Source organism: Leuresthes tenuis, unplaced genomic scaffold (assembly GCF_036924035.1).
Source record: "Leuresthes tenuis unplaced genomic scaffold, fLeuTen1.0.hap1 SCAF_13, whole genome shotgun sequence".
Classification (NCBI taxonomy): Eukaryota; Metazoa; Chordata; class Actinopteri; order Atheriniformes; family Atherinopsidae; genus Leuresthes; species Leuresthes tenuis.
In genome coordinates, this window is record NW_027325367.1 from 34,429,822 (window position 1) to 34,451,549 (window position 21,728).

Below are 21,728 nucleotides of genomic sequence, written 5' to 3' on the forward strand. Positions count from 1 at the left end.
TCAAGTTATTGTTACATATTAACATTTTGGCATGTACTCAACACCACCGTAAAACCTCCTGTTTTTCAGTCATTTTTGTGGAAAAATCGTCTGAAAACAAAACACTGGTCGTGACAAAAGACCTCGACAGATCGTCCCTGGTATGCAAAGTCATTGTTGGCTTTGGACAAGACAAGAATGAAACCACAGGATTTCTGTTGTTGGACAAAGTACTTGGAAGTGAGCTTTATGGAAGAGTGGTATGAAGGAGAGGTTAGGGGGAAGTCCTTGTTGGCTTTGGACAAGACAAGAATGAAACAACAGGTCTTCTGTTGTTGGACAAGGTACTTGGAAGTGAGCTTTATGGAAGAGTCTTATGAAGGAGAGGTTAGGGGGAAGATAGAGGTCCCTGCAGGCCAGGCTTCTCGTGGTGGCAATACATGTGGTGCCAAGTGAAATGCCTTCCAAAGTGCTTTGATAAAAGCAAACAAGTGTAAGATAGTTGAATATGAGATGACAGCATGTATTGAAGGCTGGTGTAAGAGCTGCTGGTCTTGAGTGATTTGTAAGGGAGGTGACTGTTTGCAAGAGGGAACTTGGCTGATGGTGGGTGAATTAGATTATACTTGGTGGGAGGCATGTGATAAAAGTCCTAGCTCTCCCCGTCGGGGAATCGAACCCCGATCTTCCGCGTGACAGGCGGAGATACTGACCATTATACTAACGAGGAATTTCGATGGGACAGATACAGTCGTCATTTGAAAAGACTACCGTAGCCAATGAGCGAAATAAGAGTTTTGTGTCCCATTTGAGGTGCCTTTTAAAAGAATGTTTTGAATCACGCAAAGCAATTGAGAAGAAACTAGGCATGATCTTCAGCATGCAAGTGGTGAAAAGGGCTCAACAAGAATCTCATTGTACAGGAATGTGTTTCTAACATGCACTGTATATATGACAATAAACGCTTGAATCTTGAATCTTGGTGGCAACACCCAGAAATTCTGCCTTGTGGTAGATGTAGGACACTCCGCATCATCAAAACAATAAAAAGTAGAATGTTTGCTCCAGAAGAAGCTAGACTTTTTTTTTTCCCTTTGCAGTGTTGATAAGTTGTAAATAGATTCTACTTTGGACACTTATGCAGATTTTTCAAACCCCCGGTACCGTATCATAGGACAACAGGACAGGGCTTTTGACCGAAGCAAACTGGATTCATATCAGGCTATTTGAAGGGGGGCTATTCACATTTAGGCCTAAGATGGGTGAGAATATCAAAACAGTATTCTAAGTACCACATCAGACTATAATGGTGATAACACACCTATTGAAATTTCAACTTCTGCAGTCTCAGCTATTATGTAAGTAATGGGTGAGAATGCTCAGCAATTTGGAGGTGAGATGGGCATCATCATGCCTATTGAAATTTCAACTTCTGGAGGCTGATCAGCTATTATGTAAGTAATGGGTGAGAATGCTTAGGAATTTGGAGGTGAGATGGGCATCATCATGCCTCTTGAAATTTCAAATTCTGGAGGCTCATCAGCTATTATGTAAGCAGAGGTGAGAATGCTGATCATTGATGACAGTGCTACTCTTCCTGCTCTTGTTTTCTTCTCCATTTTCCTCGTTGTGGAGTCGTTAGCGGTAACCTTCCCGTAGCAGCGACACCTCTGTGACTGAAAAGACTGCAACGACTGGCGCATCGACTCCAGCCACAATATATGGTCGGAACGACAGCGTGAAGTCATCAACAACGCTCGCTCGAGCCATCACGGCAACGACGCTTGGCCTTTAAAGTGCTGCGTTAAGACTGCAGTTTCCCTTGGAGGCGGGGTTCAAATTCCACTTCTGACATTGCAAACTTCTCTACCAGAATTATTTTTACTGGCAAGGCAACCCAAGTTCACTCCTTGCTTGGCTATGCTACGTTGTATTGCTAAACTGGCACTGTATCGTCTAGTTTAAAGATTATTGCGGCCATTTTACATCTGAAGAGTTCTTGCTTCCAAATGCTTTTTGATAAAGCTTATAGTTAGGGATGGCTCAGGTAATCCTGAAACATCCCATGTTGCCCAAGCTGCTATAGGCTTAGACTGCTGGGGGACCTCATCTGTCACACCTTTCCTCACTTTGCTCTCTTTTTCCCCCTGTTTAATTTTTCAAATGATTTTATGTACACGTGACATTATTGTGGTTATTAAACAACTTAAACAACAGCCAAGACCCATGAACACCACGTAGACCCACATAGTCACTCGATTGATCCCTGGGCCCTCCGACAATAAGTGCAAGTCTCTTTTTTGCGGTCAGGATGGCCGAGCGGTCTAAGGCGCTGCGTTCAGGTCGCAGTCTCCCCTGGAGGCGTGGGTTTCATATCCCACTTCTGACAAAGCAACCTTCTCCAAGAGAATGGTTTTCACTGGCAAAGGCAACCCAACTTCACTCCTTGCTTGGCTAGCGCTATATCATCTAGTTTACAGCAACATTCTTTGTGCCGTCATGTTACTCTGAAGTCTTATGACCGCTCTGAATCGCAGGGAAGGGGCTTTGTGCATGAGAATCCTTTGTCCACAACTCAAGTTATTGTTACATATTAACATTTTGGCATGTACTCAACACCACCGTAAAACCTCCTGTTTTTCAGTCATTTTTGTGGAAAAATCGTCTGAAAACAAAACACTGGTCGTGACAAAAGACCTCGACAGATCGTCCCTGGTATGCAAAGTCATTGTTGGCTTTGGACAAGACAAGAATGAAACAACAGGTCTTCTGTTGTTGGACAAGGTACTTGGAAGTGAGCTTTATGGAAGAGTGGTATGAAGGAGAGGTTAGGGGGTAGTCCTTGTTGGCTTTGGACAAGACAAGAATGAAACAACAGGTCTTCTGTTGTTGGACAAGGTACTTGGAAGTGAGCTTTATGGAAGAGTCTTATGAAGGAGAGGTTAGGGGGAAGATAGAGGTCCCTGCAGGCCAGGCTTCTCGTGGTGGCAATACATGTGGTGCCAAGTGAAATGCCTTCCAAAGTGCTTTGATAAAAGCAAACAAGTGTAAGATAGTTGAATATGAGATGACAGCATGTATTGAAGGCTGGTGTAAGAGCTGCTGGTCTTGAGTGATTTGTAAGGGAGGTGACTGTTTGCAAGAGGGAACTTGGCTGATGGTGGGTGAATTAGATTATACTTGGTGGGAGGCATGTGATAAAAGTCCTAGCTCTCCCCGTCGGGGAATTGAACCCCTATCTTCCGCGTGACAGGCGGAGATACTGACCATTATACTAACGAGGAATTTCGATGGGACAGATACAGTCGTCATTTGAAAAGACTACCGTAGCCAATGAGCGAAATAAGAGTTTTGTGTCCCATTTGAGGTGCCTTTTAAAGGAATGTTTTGAATCACGCAAAGCAATTGAGAAGAAACTAGGCATGATCTGCAGCATGCAAGTGGTGAAAACGGCTCAACAAGAATCTCATTGTACAGGAATGTGTTTCTAACATGCACTGTATATATGACAATAAACGCTTGAATCTTGGTGGCAACACCCAGAAATTCTGCCTTGTGGTAGATGTAGGACACTCCGCATCATCAAAACAATAAAAAGTAGAATGTTTGCTCCAGAAGAAGCTAGACTTTTTTTTTTCCCTTTGCAGTGTTGATAAGTTGTAAATAGATTCTACTTTGGATCCTTATGCAGATTTTTCAAACCCCCGGTACCGTATCATAGGACAACAGGACAGGGCTTTTGACCGAAGCAAACTGGATTCATATCAGGCTATTTGAAGGGGGGCTATTCACATTTAGGCCTAAGATGGGTGAGAATATCAAAACAGTATTCTAAGTACCACATCAGACTATAATGGTGATAACACACCTATTGAAATTTCAACTTCTGCAGTCTCAGCTATTATGTAAGTAATGGGTGAGAATGCTCAGGAATTTGGAGGTGAGATGGGCATCATCATGCCTCTTGAAATTTCAAATTCTGGAGGCTCATCAGCTATTATGTAAGCAGAGGTGAGAATGCTGATCATTGATGACAGTGCTACTCTTCCTGCTCTTGTTTTCTTCTCCATTTTCCTCGTTGTGGAGTCGTTAGCGGTAACCTTCCCGTAGCAGCGACACCTCTGTGACTGAAAAGACTGCAACGACTGGCGCATCGACTCCAGCCACAATATATGGTCGGAACGACAGCGTGAAGTCATCAACAACGCTCGCTCGAGCCATCACGGCAACGACGCTTGGCCTTTAAAGTGCTGCGTTAAGACTGCAGTTTCCCTTGGAGGCGGGGTTCAAATTCCACTTCTGACATTGCAAACTTCTCCAACAGAATGATTTTTACTGGCAAGGCAACCCAAGTTCACTCCTTGCTTGGCTATGCTACGTTGTATTGCTAAACTGGCACTGTATCGTCTAGTTTAAAGATTATTGCGGCCATTTTACATCTGAAGAGTTCTTGCTTCCAAATGCTTTTTGATAAAGCTTATAGTTAGGGATGGCTCAGGTAATCCTGAAACATCCCATGTTGCCCAAGCTGCTATAGGCTTAGACTGCTGGGGGACCTCATCTGTCACACCTTTCCTCACTTTGCTCTCTTTTTCCCCCTGTTTAATTTTTCAAATGATTTTATGTACACGTGACATTATTGTGGTTATTAAACAACTTAAACAACAGCCAAGACCCATGAACACCACGTAGACCCACATATTCACTCCAATGATCCCTGGGCCCGCCGACAATAAGTGCAAGTCTTTTTTTTGCGGTCAGGATGGCCGAGCAGTCTAAGGCGCTGCGTTCAGGTCGCAGTCTCCCCTGGAGGCGTGGGTTCAAATCCCACTTCTGACAAAGCAACCTTCTCCAAGAGAATGGTTTTCACTGGCAAAGGCAACCCAACTTCCCTCCTTGCTTGGCTAGCGCTATATCATCTAGTTCACTGCAACATTCTTTGTGCCGTCATGTTACTCTGAAGTCTTATGACCGCTCTGAATCGCAGGGAAGGGGCTTTGTGCATGAGAATCCTTTGTCCACAACTCAAGTTATTGTTACATATTAACATTTTGGCATGTACTCAACACCACCGTAAAACCTCCTGTTTTTCTGTCATTTTTGTGGAAAAATCGTCTGAAAACAAAACACTGGTCGTGACAAAAGACCTCGACAGATCGTCCCTGGTATGCAAAGTCATTGTTGGCTTTGGACAAGACAAGAATGAAACCACAGGATTTCTGTTGTTGGACAAAGTACTTGGAAGTGAGCTTTATGGAAGAGTGGTATGAAGGAGAGGTTAGGGGGATGTCCTTGTTGGCTTTGGACAAGACAAGAATGAAACAACAGGTCTTCTGTTGTTGGACAAGGTACTTGGAAGTGAGCTTTATGGAAGAGTCTTATGAAGGAGAGGTTAGGGGGAAGATAGAGGTCCCTACAGGCCAGGCTTCTCGTGGTGGCAATACATGTGGTGCCAAGTGAAATGCCTTCCAAAGTGCTTGGATAAAAGCAAACAAGTGTAAGATAGTTGAATATGAGATGACAGCATGTATTGAAGGCTGGTGTAAGAGCTGCTGGTCTTGAGTGATTTGTAAGGGAGGTGACTGTTTGCCAGAGGGAACTTGGCTGATGGTGGGTGAATTAGATTATACTTGGTGGGAGGCATGTGATAAAAGTCCTAGCTCTCCCCGTCGGGGAATCGAACCCCGATCTTCCGCGTGACAGGCGGAGATACTGACCATTATACTAACGAGGAATTTCGATGGGACAGATACAGTCGTCATTTGAAAAGACTACCGTAGCCAATGAGCGAAATAAGAGTTTTGTGTCCCATTTGAGGTGCCTTTTAAAAGAATGTTTTGAATCACGCAAAGCAATTGAGAAGAAACTAGGCATGATCTTCAGCATGCAAGTGGTGAAAAGGGCTCAACAAGAATCTCATTGTACAGGAATGTGTTTCTAACATGCACTGTATATATGACAATAAACGCTTGAATCTTGAATCTTGGTGGCAACACCCAGAAATTCTGCCTTGTGGTAGATGTAGGACACTCCGCATCATCAAAACAATAAAAAGTAGAATGTTTGCTCCAGAAGAAGCTAGACTTTTTTTTTCCCCTTTGCAGTGTTGATAAGTTGTAAATAGATTCTACTTTGGACACTTATGCAGATTTTTCAAACCCCCGGTACCGTATCATAGGACAACAGGACAGGGCTTTTGACCGAAGCAAACTGGATTCATATCAGGCTATTTGAAGGGGGGCTATTCACATTTAGGCCTAAGATGGGTGAGAATATCAAAACAGTATTCTAAGTACCACATCAGACTATAATGGTGATAACACACCTATTGAAATTTCAACTTCTGCAGTCTCAGCTATTATGTAAGTAATGGGTGAGAATGCTCAGCACTTTGGAGGTGAGATGGGCATCATCATGCCTATTGAAATTTCAACTTCTGGAGGCTGATCAGCTATTATGTAAGTAATGGGTGAGAATGCTTAGGAATTTGGAGGTGAGATGGGCATCATCATGCCTCTTGAAATTTCAAATTCTGGAGGCTCATCAGCTATTATGTAAGCAGAGGTGAGAATGCTGATCATTGATGACAGTGCTACTCTTCCTGCTCTTGTTTTCTTCTCCATTTTCCTCGTTGTGGAGTCGTTAGCGGTAACCTTCCCGTAGCAGCGACACCTCTGTGACTGAAAAGACTGCAACGACTGGCGCATCGACTCCAGCCACAATATATGGTCGGAACGACAGCGTGAAGTCATCAACAACGCTCGCTCGAGCCATCACGGCAACGACGCTTGGCCTTTAAAGTGCTGCGTTAAGACCGCAGTTTCCCTTGGAGGCGGGGTTCAAATTCCACTTCTGACATTGCAAACTTCTCCAACAGAATGATTTTTACTGGCAAGGCAACCCAAGTTCACTCCTTGCTTGACTATGCTACGTTGTATTGCTAAACTGGCACTGTATCGTCTAGTTTAAAGATTATTGCGGCCATTTTACATCTGAAGAGTTCTTGCTTCCAAATGCTTTTTGATAAAGCTTATAGTTAGGGATGGCTCAGGTAATCCTGAAACATCTCATGTTGCCCAAGCTGCTATAGGCTTAGACTGCTGGGGGACCTCATCTGTCACACCTTTCCTCACTTTGCTCTCTTTTTCCCCCTGTTTAATTTTTCAAATGATTTTATGTACACGTGACATTATTGTGGTTATTAAACAACTTAAACAACAGCCAAGACACATGAACACCACATAGACCCACATATTCACTCCAATGATCCCTGGGCCCGCCGACAATAAGTGCAAATCTTTTTTTTGCGGTCAGGATGGCCGAGCGGTCTAAGGCGCTGCGTTCAGGTCGCAGTCTCCCCTGGAGGCGTGGGTTCAAATCCCACTTCTGACAAAGCAACCTTCTCCAAGAGAATGGTTTTCACTGGCAAAGGCAACCCAACTTCCCTCCTTGCTTGGCTAGCGCTATATCATCTAGTTCACTGCAACATTCTTTGTGCCGTCATGTTACTCTGAAGTCTTATGACCGCTCTGAATCGCGGGGAAGGGGCTTTGTGCATGAGAATCCTTTGTCCACAACTCAAGTTATTGTTACATATTAACATTTTGGCATGTACTCAACACCACCGTAAAACCTCCTGTTTTTCTGTCATTTTTGTGGAAAAATCGTCTGAAAACAAAACACTGGTCGTGACAAAAGACCTCGACAGATCGTCCCTGGTATGCAAAGTCATTGTTGGCTTTGGACAAGACAAGAATGAAACCACAGGATTTCTGTTGTTGGACAAAGTACTTGGAAGTGAGCTTTATGGAAGAGTGGTATGAAGGAGAGGTTAGGGGGAAGTCCTTGTTGGCTTTGGACAAGACAAGAATGAAACAACAGGTCTTCTGTTGTTGGACAAGGTACTTGGAAGTGAGCTTTATGGAAGAGTCTTATGAAGGAGAGGTTAGGGGGAAGATAGAGGTCCCTGCAGGCCAGGCTTCTCGTGGTGGCAATACATGTGGTGCCAAGTGAAATGCCTTCCAAAGTGCTTTGATAAAAGCAAACAAGTGTAAGATAGTTGAATATGAGATGACAGCATGTATTGAAGGCTGGTGTAAGAGCTGCTGGTCTTGAGTGATTTGTAAGGGAGGTGACTGTTTGCAAGAGGGAACTTGGCTGATGGTGGGTGAATTAGATTATACTTGGTGGGAGGCATGTGATAAAACTCCTAGCTCTCCCCGTCGGGGAATCGAACCCCGATCTTCCGCATGACAGGCGGAGATACTGACCATTATACTAACGAGGAATTTCGATGGGACAGATACAGTCGTCATTTGAAAAGACTACCGTAGCCAATGAGCGAAATAAGAGTTTTGTGTCCCATTTGAGGTGCCTTTTAAAGGAATGTTTTGAATCACGCAAAGCAATTGAGAAGAAACTAGGCATGATCTTCAGCATGCAAGTGGTGAAAAGGGCTCAACAAGAATCTCATTGTACAGGAATGTGTTTCTAACATGCACTGTATATATGACAATAAACGCTTGAATCTTGAATCTTGGTGGCAACACCCAGAAATTCTGCCTTGTGGTAGATGTAGGACACTCCGCATCATCAAAACAATAAAAAGTAGAATGTTTGCTCCAGAAGAAGCTAGACTTTTTTTTTTCCCTTTGCAGTGTTGATAAGTTGTAAATAGATTCTACTTTGGACACTTATGCAGATTTTTCAAACCCCCGGTACCGTATTATAGGACAACAGGACAGGGCTTTTGACCGAAGCAAACTGGATTCATATCAGGCTATTTGAAGGGGGGCTATTCACATTTAGGCCTAAGATGGGTGAGAATATCAAAACAGTATTCTAAGTACCACATCAGACTATAATGGTGATAACACACCTATTGAAATTTCAACTTCTGCAGTCTCAGCTATTATGTAAGTAATGGGTGAGAATGCTCAGCAATTTGGAGGTGAGATGGGCATCATCATGCCTATTGAAATTTCAACTTCTGGAGGCTGATCAGCTATTATGTAAGTAATGGGTGAGAATGCTTAGGAATTTGGAGGTGAGATGGGCATCATCATGCCTCTTGAAATTTCAAATTCTGGAGGCTCATCAGCTATTATGTAAGCAGAGGTGAGAATGCTGATCATTGATGACAGTGCTACTCTTCCTGCTCTTGTTTTCTTCTCCATTTTCCTCGTTGTGGAGTCGTTAGCGGTAACCTTCCCGTAGCAGCGACACCTCTGTGACTGAAAAGACTGCAACGACTGGCGCATCGACTCCAGCCACAATATATGGTCGGAACGACAGCGTGAAGTCATCAACAACGCTCGCTCGAGCCATCACGGCAACGACGCTTGGCCTTTAAAGTGCTGCGTTAAGACTGCAGTTTCCCTTGGAGGCGGGGTTCAAATTCCACTTCTGACATTGCAAACTTCTCCAACAGAATGATTTTTACTGGCAAGGCAACCCAAGTTCACTCCTTGCTTGGCTATGCTACGTTGTATTGCTAAACTGGCACTGTATCGTCTAGTTTAAAGATTATTGCGGCCATTTTACATCTGAAGAGTTCTTGCTTCCAAATGCTTTTTGATAAAGCTTATAGTTAGGGATGGCTCAGGTAATCCTGAAACATCCCATGTTGCCCAAGCTGCTATAGGCTTAGACTGCTGGGGGACCTCATCTGTCACACCTTTCCTCACTTTGCTCTCTTTTTCCCCCTGTTTAATTTTTCAAATGATTTTATGTACACGTGACATTATTGTGGTTATTAAACAACTTAAACAACAGCCAAGACCCATGAACACCACGTAGACCCACATATTCACTCCAATGATCCCTGGGCCCGCCGACAATAAGTGCAAGTCTTTTTTTTGCGGTCAGGATGGCCGAGCGGTCTAAGGCGCTGCGTTCAGGTCGCAGTCTCCCCTGGAGGCGTGGGTTCAAATCCCACTTCTGACAAAGCAACCTTCTCCAAGAGAATGGTTTTCACTGGAAAAGGCAACACAACTTCACTCCTTGCTTGGCTAGCGCTATATCATCTAGTTTACAGCAACATTCTTTGTGCCGTCATGTTACTCTGAAGTCTTATGACCGCTCTGAATCGCAGGGAAGGGGCTTTGTGCATGAGAATCCTTTGTCCACAACTCAAGTTATTGTTACATATTAACATTTTGGCATGTACTCAACACCACCGTAAAACCTCCTGTTTTTCAGTCATTTTTGTGGAAAAATCGTCTGAAAACAAAACACTGGTCGTGACAAAAGACCTCGACAGATCGTCCCTGGTATGCAAAGTCATTGTTGGCTTTGGACAAGACAAGAATGAAACCACAGGATTTCTGTTGTTGGACAAAGTACTTGGAAGTGAGCTTTATGGAAGAGTGGTATGAAGGAGAGGTTAGGGGGAAGTCCTTGTTGGCTTTGGACAAGACAAGAATGAAACAACAGGTCTTCTGTTGTTGGACAAGGTACTTGGAAGTGAGCTTTATGGAAGAGTCTTATGAAGGAGAGGTTAGGGGGAAGATAGAGGTCCCTGCAGGCCAGGCTTCTCGTGGTGGCAATACATGTGGTGCCAAGTGAAATGCCTTCCAAAGTGCTTTGATAAAAGCAAACAAGTGTAAGATAGTTGAATATGAGATGACAGCATGTATTGAAGGCTGGTGTAAGAGCTGCTGGTCTTGAGTGATTTGTAAGGGAGGTGACTGTTTGCAAGAGGGAACTTGGCTGATGGTGGGTGAATTAGATTATACTTGGTGGGAGGCATGTGATAAAAGTCCTAGCTCTCCCCGTCGGGGAATCGAACCCCGATCTTCCGCGTGACAGGCGGAGATACTGACCATTATACTAACGAGGAATTTCGATGGGACAGATACAGTCGTCATTTGAAAAGACTACCGTAGCCAATGAGCGAAATAAGAGTTTTGTGTCCCATTTGAGGTGCCTTTTAAAGGAATGTTTTGAATCACGCAAAGCAATTGAGAAGAAACTAGGCATGATCTTCAGCATGCAAGTGGTGAAAAGGGCTCAACAAGAATCTCATTGTACAGGAATGTGTTTCTAACATGCACTGTATATATGACAATAAACGCTTGAATCTTGAATCTTGGTGGCAACACCCAGAAATTCTGCCTTGTGGTAGATGTAGGACACTCCGCATCATCAAAACAATAAAAAGTAGAATGTTTGCTCCAGAAGAAGCTAGACTTTTTTTTTTCCCTTTGCAGTGTTGATAAGTTGTAAATAGATTCTACTTTGGACACTTATGCAGATTTTTCAAACCCCCGGTACCGTATCATAGGACAACAGGACAGGGCTTTTGACCGAAGCAAACTGGATTCATATCAGGCTATTTGAAGGGGGGCTATTCACATTTAGGCCTAAGATGGGTGAGAATATCAAAACAGTATTCTAAGTACCACATCAGACTATAATGGTGATAACACACCTATTGAAATTTCAACTTCTGCAGTCTCAGCTATTATGTAAGTAATGGGTGAGAATGCTCAGCAATTTGGAGGTGAGATGGGCATCATCATGCCTATTGAAATTTCAACTTCTGGAGGCTGATCAGCTATTATGTAAGTAATGGGTGAGAATGCTTAGGAATTTGGAGGTGAGATGGGCATCATCATGCCTCTTGAAATTTCAAATTCTGGAGGCTCATCAGCTATTATGTAAGCAGAGGTGAGAATGCTGATCATTGATGACAGTGCTACTCTTCCTGCTCTTGTTTTCGTCTCCATTTTCCTCGTTGTGGAGTCGTTAGCGGTAACCTTCCCGTAGCAGCGACACCTCTGTGACTGAAAAGACTGCAACGACTGGCGCATCGACTCCAGCCACAATATATGGTCGGAACGACAGCGTGAAGTCATCAACAACGCTCGCTCGAGCCATCACGGCAACGACGCTTGGCCTTTAAAGTGCTGCGTTAAGACTGCAGTTTCCCTTGGAGGCGGGGTTCAAATTCCACTTCTGACATTGCAAACTTCTCCAACAGAATGATTTTTACTGGCAAGGCAACCCAAGTTCACTCCTTGCTTGGCTATGCTACGTTGTATTGCTAAACTGGCACTGTATCGTCTAGTTTAAAGATTATTGCGGCCATTTTACATCTGAAGAGTTCTTGCTTCCAAATGCTTTTTGATAAAGCTTATAGTTAGGGATGGCTCAGGTAATCCTGAAACATCCCATGTTGCCCAAGCTGCTATAGGCTTAGACTGCTGGGGGACCTCATCTGTCACACCTTTCCTCACTTTGCTCTCTTTTTCCCCCTGTTTAATTTTTCAAATGATTTTATGTACACGTGACATTATTGTGGTTATTAAACAACTTAAACAACAGCCAAGACCCATGAACACCACGTAGACCCACATATTCACTCCAATGATCCCTGGGCCCGCCGACAATAAGTGCAAGTCTTTTTTTTGCGGTCAGGATGGCCGAGCTGTCTAAGGCGCTGCGTTCAGGTCGCAGTCTCCCCTGGAGGCGTGGGTTCAAATCCCACTTCTGACAAAGCAACCTTCTCCAAGAGAATGGTTTTCACTGGCAAAGGCAACCCAACTTCACTCCTTGCTTGGCTAGCGCTATATCATCTAGTTTACAGCAACATTCTTTGTGCCGTCATGTTACTCTGAAGTCTTATGACCGCTCTGAATCGCAGGGAAGGGGCTTTGTGCATGAGAATCCTTTGTCCACAACTCAAGTTATTGTTACATATTAACATTTTGGCATGTACTCAACACCACCGTAAAACCTCCTGTTTTTCAGTCATTTTTGTGGAAAAATCGTCTGAAAACAAAACACTGGTCGTGACAAAAGACCTCGACAGATCGTCCCTGGTATGCAAAGTCATTGTTGGCTTTGGACAAGACAAGAATGAAACCACAGGATTTCTGTTGTTGGACAAAGTACTTGGAAGTGAGCTTTATGGAAGAGTGGTATGAAGGAGAGGTTAGGGGGAAGTCCTTGTTGGCTTTGGACAAGACAAGAATGAAACCACAGGATTTCTGTTGTTGGACAAAGTACTTGGAAGTGAGCTTTATGGAAGAGTGGTATGAAGGAGAGGTTAGGGGGAAGTCCTTGTTGGCTTTGGACAAGACAAGAATGAAACAACAGGTCTTCTGTTGTTGGACAAGGTACTTGGAAGTGAGCTTTATGGAAGAGTCTTATGAAGGAGAGGTTAGGGGGAAGATAGAGGTCCCTGCAGGCCAGGCTTCTCGTGGTGGCAATACATGTGGTGCCAAGTGAAATGCCTTCCAAAGTGCTTTGATAAAAGCAAACAAGTGTAAGATAGTTGAATATGAGATGACAGCATGTATTGAAGGCTGGTGTAAGAGCTGCTGGTCTTGAGTGATTTGTAAGGGAGGTGACTGTTTGCAAGAGGGAACTTGGCTGATGGTGGGTGAATTAGATTATACTTGGTGGGAGGCATGTGATAAAAGTCCTAGCTCTCCCCGTCGGGGAATCGAACCCCGATCTTCCGCGTGACAGGCGGAGATACTGACCATTATACTAACGATGAATTTCGATGGGACAGATACAGTCGTCATTTGAAAAGACTACCGTAGCCAATGAGCGAAATAAGAGTTTTGTGTCCCATTTGAGGTGCCTTTTAAAGGAATGTTTTGAATCACGCAAAGCAATTGAGAAGAAACTAGGCATGATCTTCAGCATGCAAGTGGTGAAAAGGGCTCAACAAGAATCTCATTGTACAGGAATGTGTTTCTAACATGCACTGTATATATGACAATAAACGCTTGAATCTTGAATCTTGGTGGCAACACCCAGAAATTCGGCCTTGTGGTAGATGTAGGACACTCCGCATCATCAAAACAATAAAAAGTAGAATGTTTGCTCCAGAAGAAGCTAGACTTTTTTTTTTCCCTTTGCAGTGTTGATAAGTTGTAAATAGATTCTACTTTGGACACTTATGCAGATTTTTCAAACCCCCGGTACCGTATCATAGGACAACAGGACAGGGCTTTTGACCGAAGCAAACTGGATTCATATCAGGCTATTTGAAGGGGGGCTATTCACATTTAGGCCTAAGATGGGTGAGAATATCAAAACAGTATTCTAAGTACCACATCAGACTATAATGGTGATAACACACCTATTGAAATTTCAACTTCTGCAGTCTCAGCTATTATGTAAGTAATGGGTGAGAATGCTCAGCAATTTGGAGGTGAGATGGGCATCATCATGCCTATTGAAATTTCAACTTCTGGAGGCTGATCAGCTATTATGTAAGTAATGGGTGAGAATGCTTAGGAATTTGGAGGTGAGATGGGCATCATCAGGCCTCTTGAAATTTCAAATTCTGGAGGCTCATCAGCTATTATGTAAGCAGAGGTGAGAATGCTGATCATTGATGACAGTGCTACTCTTCCTGCTCTTGTTTTCTTCTCCATTTTCCTCGTTGTGGAGTCGTTAGCGGTAACCTTCCCGTAGCAGCGACACCTCTGTGACTGAAAAGACTGCAACGACTGGCGCATCGACTCCAGCCACAATATATGGTCGGAACGACAGCGTGAAGTCATCAACAACGCTCGCTCGAGCCATCACGGCAACGACGCTTGGCCTTTAAAGTGCTGCGTTAAGACTGCAGTTTCCCTTGGAGGCGGGGTTCAAATTCCACTTCTGACATTGCAAACTTCTCTACCAGAATTATTTTTACTGGCAAGGCAACCCAAGTTCACTCCTTGCTTGGCTATGCTACGTTGTATTGCTAAACTGGCACTGTATCGTCTAGTTTAAAGATTATTGCGGCCATTTTACATCTGAAGAGTTCTTGCTTCCAAATGCTTTTTGATAAAGCTTATAGTTAGGGATGGCTCAGGTAATCCTGAAACATCCCATGTTGCCCAAGCTGCTATAGGCTTAGACTGCTGGGGGACCTCATCTGTCACACCTTTCCTCACTTTGCTCTCTTTTTCCCCCTGTTTAATTTTTCAAATGATTTTATGTACACGTGACATTATTGTGGTTATTAAACAACTTAAACAACAGCCAAGACCCATGAACACCACGTAGACCCACATAGTCACTCGAATGATCCCTGGGCGCGCCGACAAAAAGTGCAAGTCTCTTTTTTGCGGTCAGGATGGCCGAGCGGTCTAAGGCGCTGCGTTCAGGTCGCAGTCTCCCCTGGAGGCGTGGGTTCAAATCCCACTTCTGACAAAGCAACCTTCTCCAAGAGAATGGTTTTCACTGGCAAAGGCAACCCAACTTCACTCCTTGCTTGGCTAGCGCTATATCATCTAGTTTACAGCAACATTCTTTGTGCCGTCATGTTACTCTGAAGTCTTATGACCGCTCTGAATCGCAGGGAAGGGGCTTTGTGCATGACAATCCTTTGTCCACAACTCAAGTTATTGTTACATATTAACATTTTGGCATGTACTCAACACCACCGTAAAACCTCCTGTTTTTCAGTCATTTTTGTGGAAAAATCGTCTGAAAACAAAACACTGGTCGTGACAAAAGACCTCGACAGATCGTCCCTGGTATGCAAAGTCATTGTTGGCTTTGGACAAGACAAGAATGAAACCACAGGATTTCTGTTGTTGGACAAAGTACTTGGAAGTGAGCTTTATGGAAGAGTGGTATGAAGGAGAGGTTAGGGGGAAGTCCTTGTTGGCTTTGGACAAGACAAGAATGAAACCACAGGATTTCTGTTGTTGGACAAAGTACTTGGAAGTGAGCTTTATGGAAGAGTGGTATGAAGGAGAGGTTAGGGGGAAGTCCTTGTTGGCTTTGGACAAGACAAGAATGAAACAACAGGTCTTCTGTTGTTGGACAAGGTACTTGGAAGTGAGCTTTATGGAAGAGTCTTATGAAGGAGAGGTTAGGGGGAAGATAGAGGTCCCTGCAGGCCAGGCTTCTCGTGGTGGCAATACATGTGGTGCCAAGTGAAATGCCTTCCAAAGTGCTTTGATAAAAGCAAACAAGTGTAAGATAGTTGAATATGAGATGACAGCATGTATTGAAGGCTGGTGTAAGAGCTGCTGGTCTTGAGTGATTTGTAAGGGAGGTGACTGTTTGCAAGAGGGAACTTGGCTGATGGTGGGTGAATTAGATTATACTTGGTGGGAGGCATGTGATAAAAGTCGTAGCTCTCCCCGTCGGGGAATCGAACCCCGATCTTCCGCATGACAGGCGGAGATACTGACCATTATACTAACGATGAATTTCGATGGGACAGATACAGTCGTCATTTGAAAAGACTACCGTAGCCAATGAGCGAAATAAGAGTTTTGTGTCCCATTTGAGGTGCCTTTTAAAGGAATGTTTTGAATCACGCAAAGCAATTGAGAAGAAACTAGGCATGATCTTCAGCATGCAAGTGGTGAAAAGGGCTCAACAAGAATCTCATTGTACAGGAATGTGTTTCTAACATGCACTGTATATATGACAATAAACGCTTGAATCTTGAATCTTGGTGGCAACACCCAGAAATTCTGCCTTGTGGTAGATGTAGGACACTCCGCATCATCAAAACAATAAAAAGTAGAATGTTTGCTCCAGAAGAAGCTAGACTTTTTTTTTTCCCTTTGCAGTGTTGATAAGTTGTAAATAGATTCTACTTTGGACACTTATGCAGATTTTTCAAACCCCCGGTACCGTATCATAGGACAACAGGACAGGGCTTTTGACCGAAGCAAACTGGATTCATATCAGGCTATTTGAAGGGGGGCTATTCACATTTAGGCCTAAGATGGGTGAGAATATCAAAACAGTATTCTAAGTACCACATCAGACTATAATGGTGATAACACACCTATTGAAATTTCAACTTCTGCAGTCTCAGCTATTATGTAAGTAATGGGTGAGAATGCTCAGCACTTTGGAGGTGAGATGGGCATCATCATGCCTATTGAAATTTCAACTTCTGGAGGCTGATCAGCTATTATGTAAGTAATGGGTGAGAATGCTTAGGAATTTGGAGGTGAGATGGGCATCATCATGCCTCTTGAAATTTCAAATTCTGGAGGCTCATCAGCTATTATGTAAGCAGAGGTGAGAATGCTGATCATTGATGACAGTGCTACTCTTCCTGCTCTTGTTTTCTTCTCCATTTTCCTCGTTGTGGAGTCGTTAGCGGTAACCTTCCCGTAGCAGCGACACCTCTGTGACTGAAAAGACTGCAACGACTGGCGCATCGACTCCAGCCACAATATATGGTCGGAACGACAGCGTGAAGTCATCAACAACGCTCGCTCGAGCCATCACGGCAACGACGCTTGGCCTTTAAAGTGCTGCGTTAAGACTGCAGTTTCCCTTGGAGGCGGGGTTCAAATTCCACTTCTGACATTGCAAACTTCTCCAACAGAATGATTTTTACTGGCAAGGCAACCCAAGTTCACTCCTTGCTTGGCTATGCTACGTTGTATTGCTAAACTGGCACTGTATCGTCTAGTTTAAAGATTATTGCGGCCATTTTACATCTGAAGAGTTCTTGCTTCCAAATGCTTTTTGATAAAGCTTATAGTTAGGGATGGCTCAGGTAATCCTGAAACATCCCATGTTGCCCAAGCTGCTATAGGCTTAGACTGCTGGGGGACCTCATCTGTCACACCTTTCCTCACTTTGCTCTCTTTTTCCCCCTGTTTAATTTTTCAAATGATTTTATGTACACGTGACATTATTGTGGTTATTAAACAACTTAAACAACAGCCAAGACCCATGAACACCACGTAGACCCACATATTCACTCCAATGATCCCTGGGCCCGCCGACAATAAGTGCAAGTCTCTTTTTTGCGGTCAGGATGGCCGAGCGGTCTAAGGCGCTGCGTTCAGGTCGCAGTCTCCCCTGGAGGCGTGGGTTCAAATCCCACTTCTGACAAAGCAACCTTCTCCAAGAGAATGGTTTTCACTGGCAAAGGCAACGCAACTTCACTCCTTGCTTGGCTAGCGCTATATCATCTAGTTTACAGCAACATTCTTTGTGCCGTCATGTTACTCTGAAGTCTTATGACCGCTCTGAATCGCAGGGAAGGGGCTTTGTGCATGAGAATCCTTTGTCCACAACTCAAGTTATTGTTACATATTAACATTTTGGCATGTACTCAACACCACCGTAAAACCTCCTGTTTTTCAGTCATTTTTGTGGAAAAATCGTCTGAAAACAAAACACTGGTCGTGACAAAAGACCTCGACAGATCGTCCCTGGTATGCAAAGTCATTGTTGGCTTTGGACAAGACAAGAATGAAACCACAGGATTTCTGTTGTTGGACAAAGTACTTGGAAGTGAGCTTTATGGAAGAGTGGTATGAAGGAGAGGTTAGGGGGAAGTCCTTGTTGGCTTTGGACAAGACAAGAATGAAACAACAGGTCTTCTGTTGTTGGACAAGGTACTTGGAAGTGAGCTTTATGGAAGAGTCTTATGAAGGAGAGGTTAGGGGGAAGATAGAGGTCCCTGCAGGCCAGGCTTCTCGTGGTGGCAATACATGTGGTGCCAAGTGAAATGCCTTCCAAAGTGCTTTGATAAAAGCAAACAAGTGTAAGATAGTTGAATATGAGATGACAGCATGTATTGAAGGCTGGTGTAAGAGCTGCTGGTCTTGAGTGATTTGTAAGGGAGGTGACTGTTTGCAAGAGGGAACTTGGCTGATGGTGGGTGAATTAGATTATACTTGGTGGGAGGCATGTGATAAAAGTCCTAGCTCTCCCCGTCGGGGAATCGAACCCCGATCTTCCGCGTGACAGGCGGAGATACTGACCATTATACTAACGAGGAATTTCGATGGGACAGATACAGTCGTCATTTGAAAAGACTACCGTAGCCAATGAGCAAAATAAGAGTTTTGTGTCCCATTTGAGGTGCCTTTTAAAAGAATGTTTTGAATCACGCAAAGCAATTGAGAAGAAACTAGGCATGATCTTCAGCATGCAAGTGGTGAAAAGGGCTCAACAAGAATCTCATTGTACAGGAATGTGTTTCTAACATGCACTGTATATATGACAATAAACGCTTGAATCTTGGTGGCAACACCCAGAAATTCTGCCTTGTGGTAGATGTAGGACACTCCGCATCATCAAAACAATAAAAAGTAGAATGTTTGCTCCAGAAGAAGCTAGACTTTTTTTTTTCCCTTTGCAGTGTTGATAAGTTGTAAATAGATTCTACTTTGGACACTTATGCAGATTTTTCAAACCCCCGGTACCGTATCATAGGACAACAGGACAGGGCTTTTGACCGAAGCAAACTGGATTCATATCAGGCTATTTGAAGGGGGGCTATTCACATTTAGGCCTAAGATGGGTGAGAATATCAAAACAGTATTCTAAGTACCACATCAGACTATAATGGTGATAACACACCTATTGAAATTTCAACTTCTGCAGTCTCAGCTATTATGTAAGTAATGGGTGAGAATGCTCAGCAATTTGGAGGTGAGATGGGCATCATCATGCCTATTGAAATTTCAATTTCTGGAGGCTGATCAGCTATTATGTAAGTAATGGGTGAGAATGCTTAGGAATTTGGAGGTGAGATGGGCATCATCATGCCTCTTGAAATTTCAAATTCTGGAGGCTCATCAGCTATTATGTAAGCAGAGGTGAGAATGCTGATCATTGATGACAGTGCTACTCTTCCTGCTCTTGTTTTCTTCTCCATTTTCCTCGTTGTGGAGTCGTTAGCGGTAACCTTCCCGTAGCAGCGACACCTCTGTGACTGAAAAGACTGCAACGACTGGCGCATCGACTCCAGCCACAATATATGGTCGGAACGACAGCGTGAAGTCATCAACAACGCTCGCTCGAGCCATCACGGCAACGACGCATGGCCTTTAAAGTGCTGCGTTAAGACCGCAGTTTCCCTTGGAGGCGGGGTTCAAATTCCACTTCTGACAATGCAAACTTCTCCAACAGAATGATTTTTACTGGCAAGGCAACCCAAGTTCACTCCTTGCTTGACTATGCTACGTTGTATTGCTAAACTGGCACTGTATCGTCTAGTTTAAAGATTATTGCGGCCATTTTACATCTGAAGAGTTCTTGCTTCCAAATGCTTTTTGATAAAGCTTATAGTTAGGGATGGCTCAGGTAATCCTGAAACATCTCATGTTGCCCAAGCTGCTATAGGCTTAGACTGCTGGGGGACCTCATCTGTCACACCTTTCCTCACTTTGCTCTCTTTTTCCCCCTGTTTAATTTTTCAAATGATTTTATGTACACGTGACATTATTGTGGTTATTAAACAACTTAAACAACAGCCAAGACACATGAACACCACATAGACCCACATATTCACTCCAATGATCCCTGGGCCCGCCGACAATAAGTGCAAGTCTTTTTTTTGCGGTCAGGATGGCCGAGCGGTCTAAGGCGCTGCGTTCAGGTCGCAGTCTCCCCTGGAGGCGTGGGTTAAAATCCCACTTCTGACAAAGCAACCTTCTCCAAGAGAATGGTTTTCACTGGCAAAGGCAACCCAACTTCCCTCCTTGCTTGGCTAGCGCTATATCATCTAGTTTACAGCAACATTCGTTGTGCCGTCATGTTACTCTGAAGTCTTATGACCGCTCTGAATCGCAGGGAAGGGGCTTTGTGCATGAGAATCCTTTGTCCACAACTCAAGTTATTGTTACATATTAACATTTTGGCATGTACTCAACACCACCGTAAAACCTCCTGTTTTTCAGTCATTTTTGTGGAAAAATCGTCTGAAAACAAAACACTGGTCGTGACAAAAGACCTCGACAGATCGTCCCTGGTATGCAAAGTCCTTGTTGGCTTTGGACAAGACAAGAATGAAACCACAGGTTTTCTGTTGTTGGACAAAGTACTTGGAAGTGAGCTTTATGGAAGAGTGGTATGAAGGAGAGGTTAGGGGGTAGTCCTTGTTGGCTTTGGACAAGACAAGAATGAAACAACAGGTCTTCTGTTGTTGGACAAGGTACTTGGAAGTGAGCTTTATGGAAGAGTCTTATGAAGGAGAGGTTAGGGGGAAGATAGAGGTCCCTGCAGGCCAGGCTTCTCGTGGTGGCAATACATGTGGTGCCAAGTGAAATGCCTTCCAAAGTGCTTTGATAAAAGCAAACAAGTGTAAGATAGTTGAATATGAGATGACAGCATGTATTGAAGGCTGGTGTAAGAGCTGCTGGTCTTGAGTGATTTGTAAGGGAGGTGACTGTTTGCAAGAGGGAACTTGGCTGATGGTGGGTGAATTAGTTTATACTTGGTGGGAGGCATGTGATAAAAGTCCTAGCTCTCCCCGTCGGGGAATCGAACCCCGATCTTCCGCGTGACGGGCGGAGATACTGACCATTATACTAACGAGGAATTTCGATGGGACAGATACAGTCGTCATTTGAAAAGACTACCGTAGCCAATGAGCGAAATAAGAGTTTTGTGTCCCATTTGAGGTGCCTTTTAAAGGAATGTTTTGAATCACGCAAAGCAATTGAGAAGAAACTAGGCATGATCTTCAGCATGCAAGTGGTGAAAAGGGCTCAACAAGAATCTCATTGTACAGGAATGTGTTTCTAACATGCACTGTATATATGACAATAAACGCTTGAATCTTGAATCTTGGTGGCAACACCCAGAAATTCTGCCTTGTGGTAGATGTAGGACACTCCGCATCATCAAAACAATAAAAAGTAGAATGTTTGCTCCAGAAGAAGCTAGACTTTTTTTTTTCCCTTTGCAGTGTTGATAAGTTGTAAATAGATTCTACTTTGGACACTTATGCAGATTTTTCAAACCCCCGGTACCGTATCATAGGACAACAGGACAGGGCTTTTGACCGAAGCAAA

The 21,728-nt window shown here is 43.8% G+C and overlaps 9 non-coding genes across 9 annotated transcripts; 5 read left to right on the forward strand and 4 right to left on the reverse strand.

The window, feature by feature from the left end:
• Positions 1 to 637: 637 nt before the first annotated feature.
• trnad-guc (transfer RNA aspartic acid (anticodon GUC)) lies at positions 638 to 709 on the reverse strand. Its single transcript has one exon. It is a non-coding gene; the product is annotated as a tRNA-Asp (tRNA).
• Positions 710 to 5,641: 4,932 nt separating this feature from the next.
• trnad-guc (transfer RNA aspartic acid (anticodon GUC)) lies at positions 5,642 to 5,713 on the reverse strand. The gene has a single exon. It is a non-coding gene; the product is annotated as a tRNA-Asp (tRNA).
• Positions 5,714 to 7,288: 1,575 nt separating this feature from the next.
• trnal-cag (transfer RNA leucine (anticodon CAG)) lies at positions 7,289 to 7,371 on the forward strand. The gene has a single exon. It is a non-coding gene; the product is annotated as a tRNA-Leu (tRNA).
• Positions 7,372 to 9,841: 2,470 nt separating this feature from the next.
• Positions 9,842 to 9,924, forward strand: trnal-cag (transfer RNA leucine (anticodon CAG)). The gene has a single exon. It is a non-coding gene; the product is annotated as a tRNA-Leu (tRNA).
• An 823-nt stretch (positions 9,925 to 10,747) lies between these two features.
• trnad-guc (transfer RNA aspartic acid (anticodon GUC)) lies at positions 10,748 to 10,819 on the reverse strand. Its single transcript has one exon. It is a non-coding gene; the product is annotated as a tRNA-Asp (tRNA).
• Positions 10,820 to 15,061: 4,242 nt separating this feature from the next.
• On the forward strand, positions 15,062 to 15,144 carry trnal-cag (transfer RNA leucine (anticodon CAG)). The gene has a single exon. It is a non-coding gene; the product is annotated as a tRNA-Leu (tRNA).
• Positions 15,145 to 17,728: 2,584 nt separating this feature from the next.
• On the forward strand, positions 17,729 to 17,811 carry trnal-cag (transfer RNA leucine (anticodon CAG)). Its single transcript has one exon. It is a non-coding gene; the product is annotated as a tRNA-Leu (tRNA).
• An 823-nt stretch (positions 17,812 to 18,634) lies between these two features.
• On the reverse strand, positions 18,635 to 18,706 carry trnad-guc (transfer RNA aspartic acid (anticodon GUC)). The gene has a single exon. It is a non-coding gene; the product is annotated as a tRNA-Asp (tRNA).
• A 1,568-nt stretch (positions 18,707 to 20,274) lies between these two features.
• Positions 20,275 to 20,357, forward strand: trnal-cag (transfer RNA leucine (anticodon CAG)). Its single transcript has one exon. It is a non-coding gene; the product is annotated as a tRNA-Leu (tRNA).
• Positions 20,358 to 21,728: the final 1,371 nt, after the last annotated feature.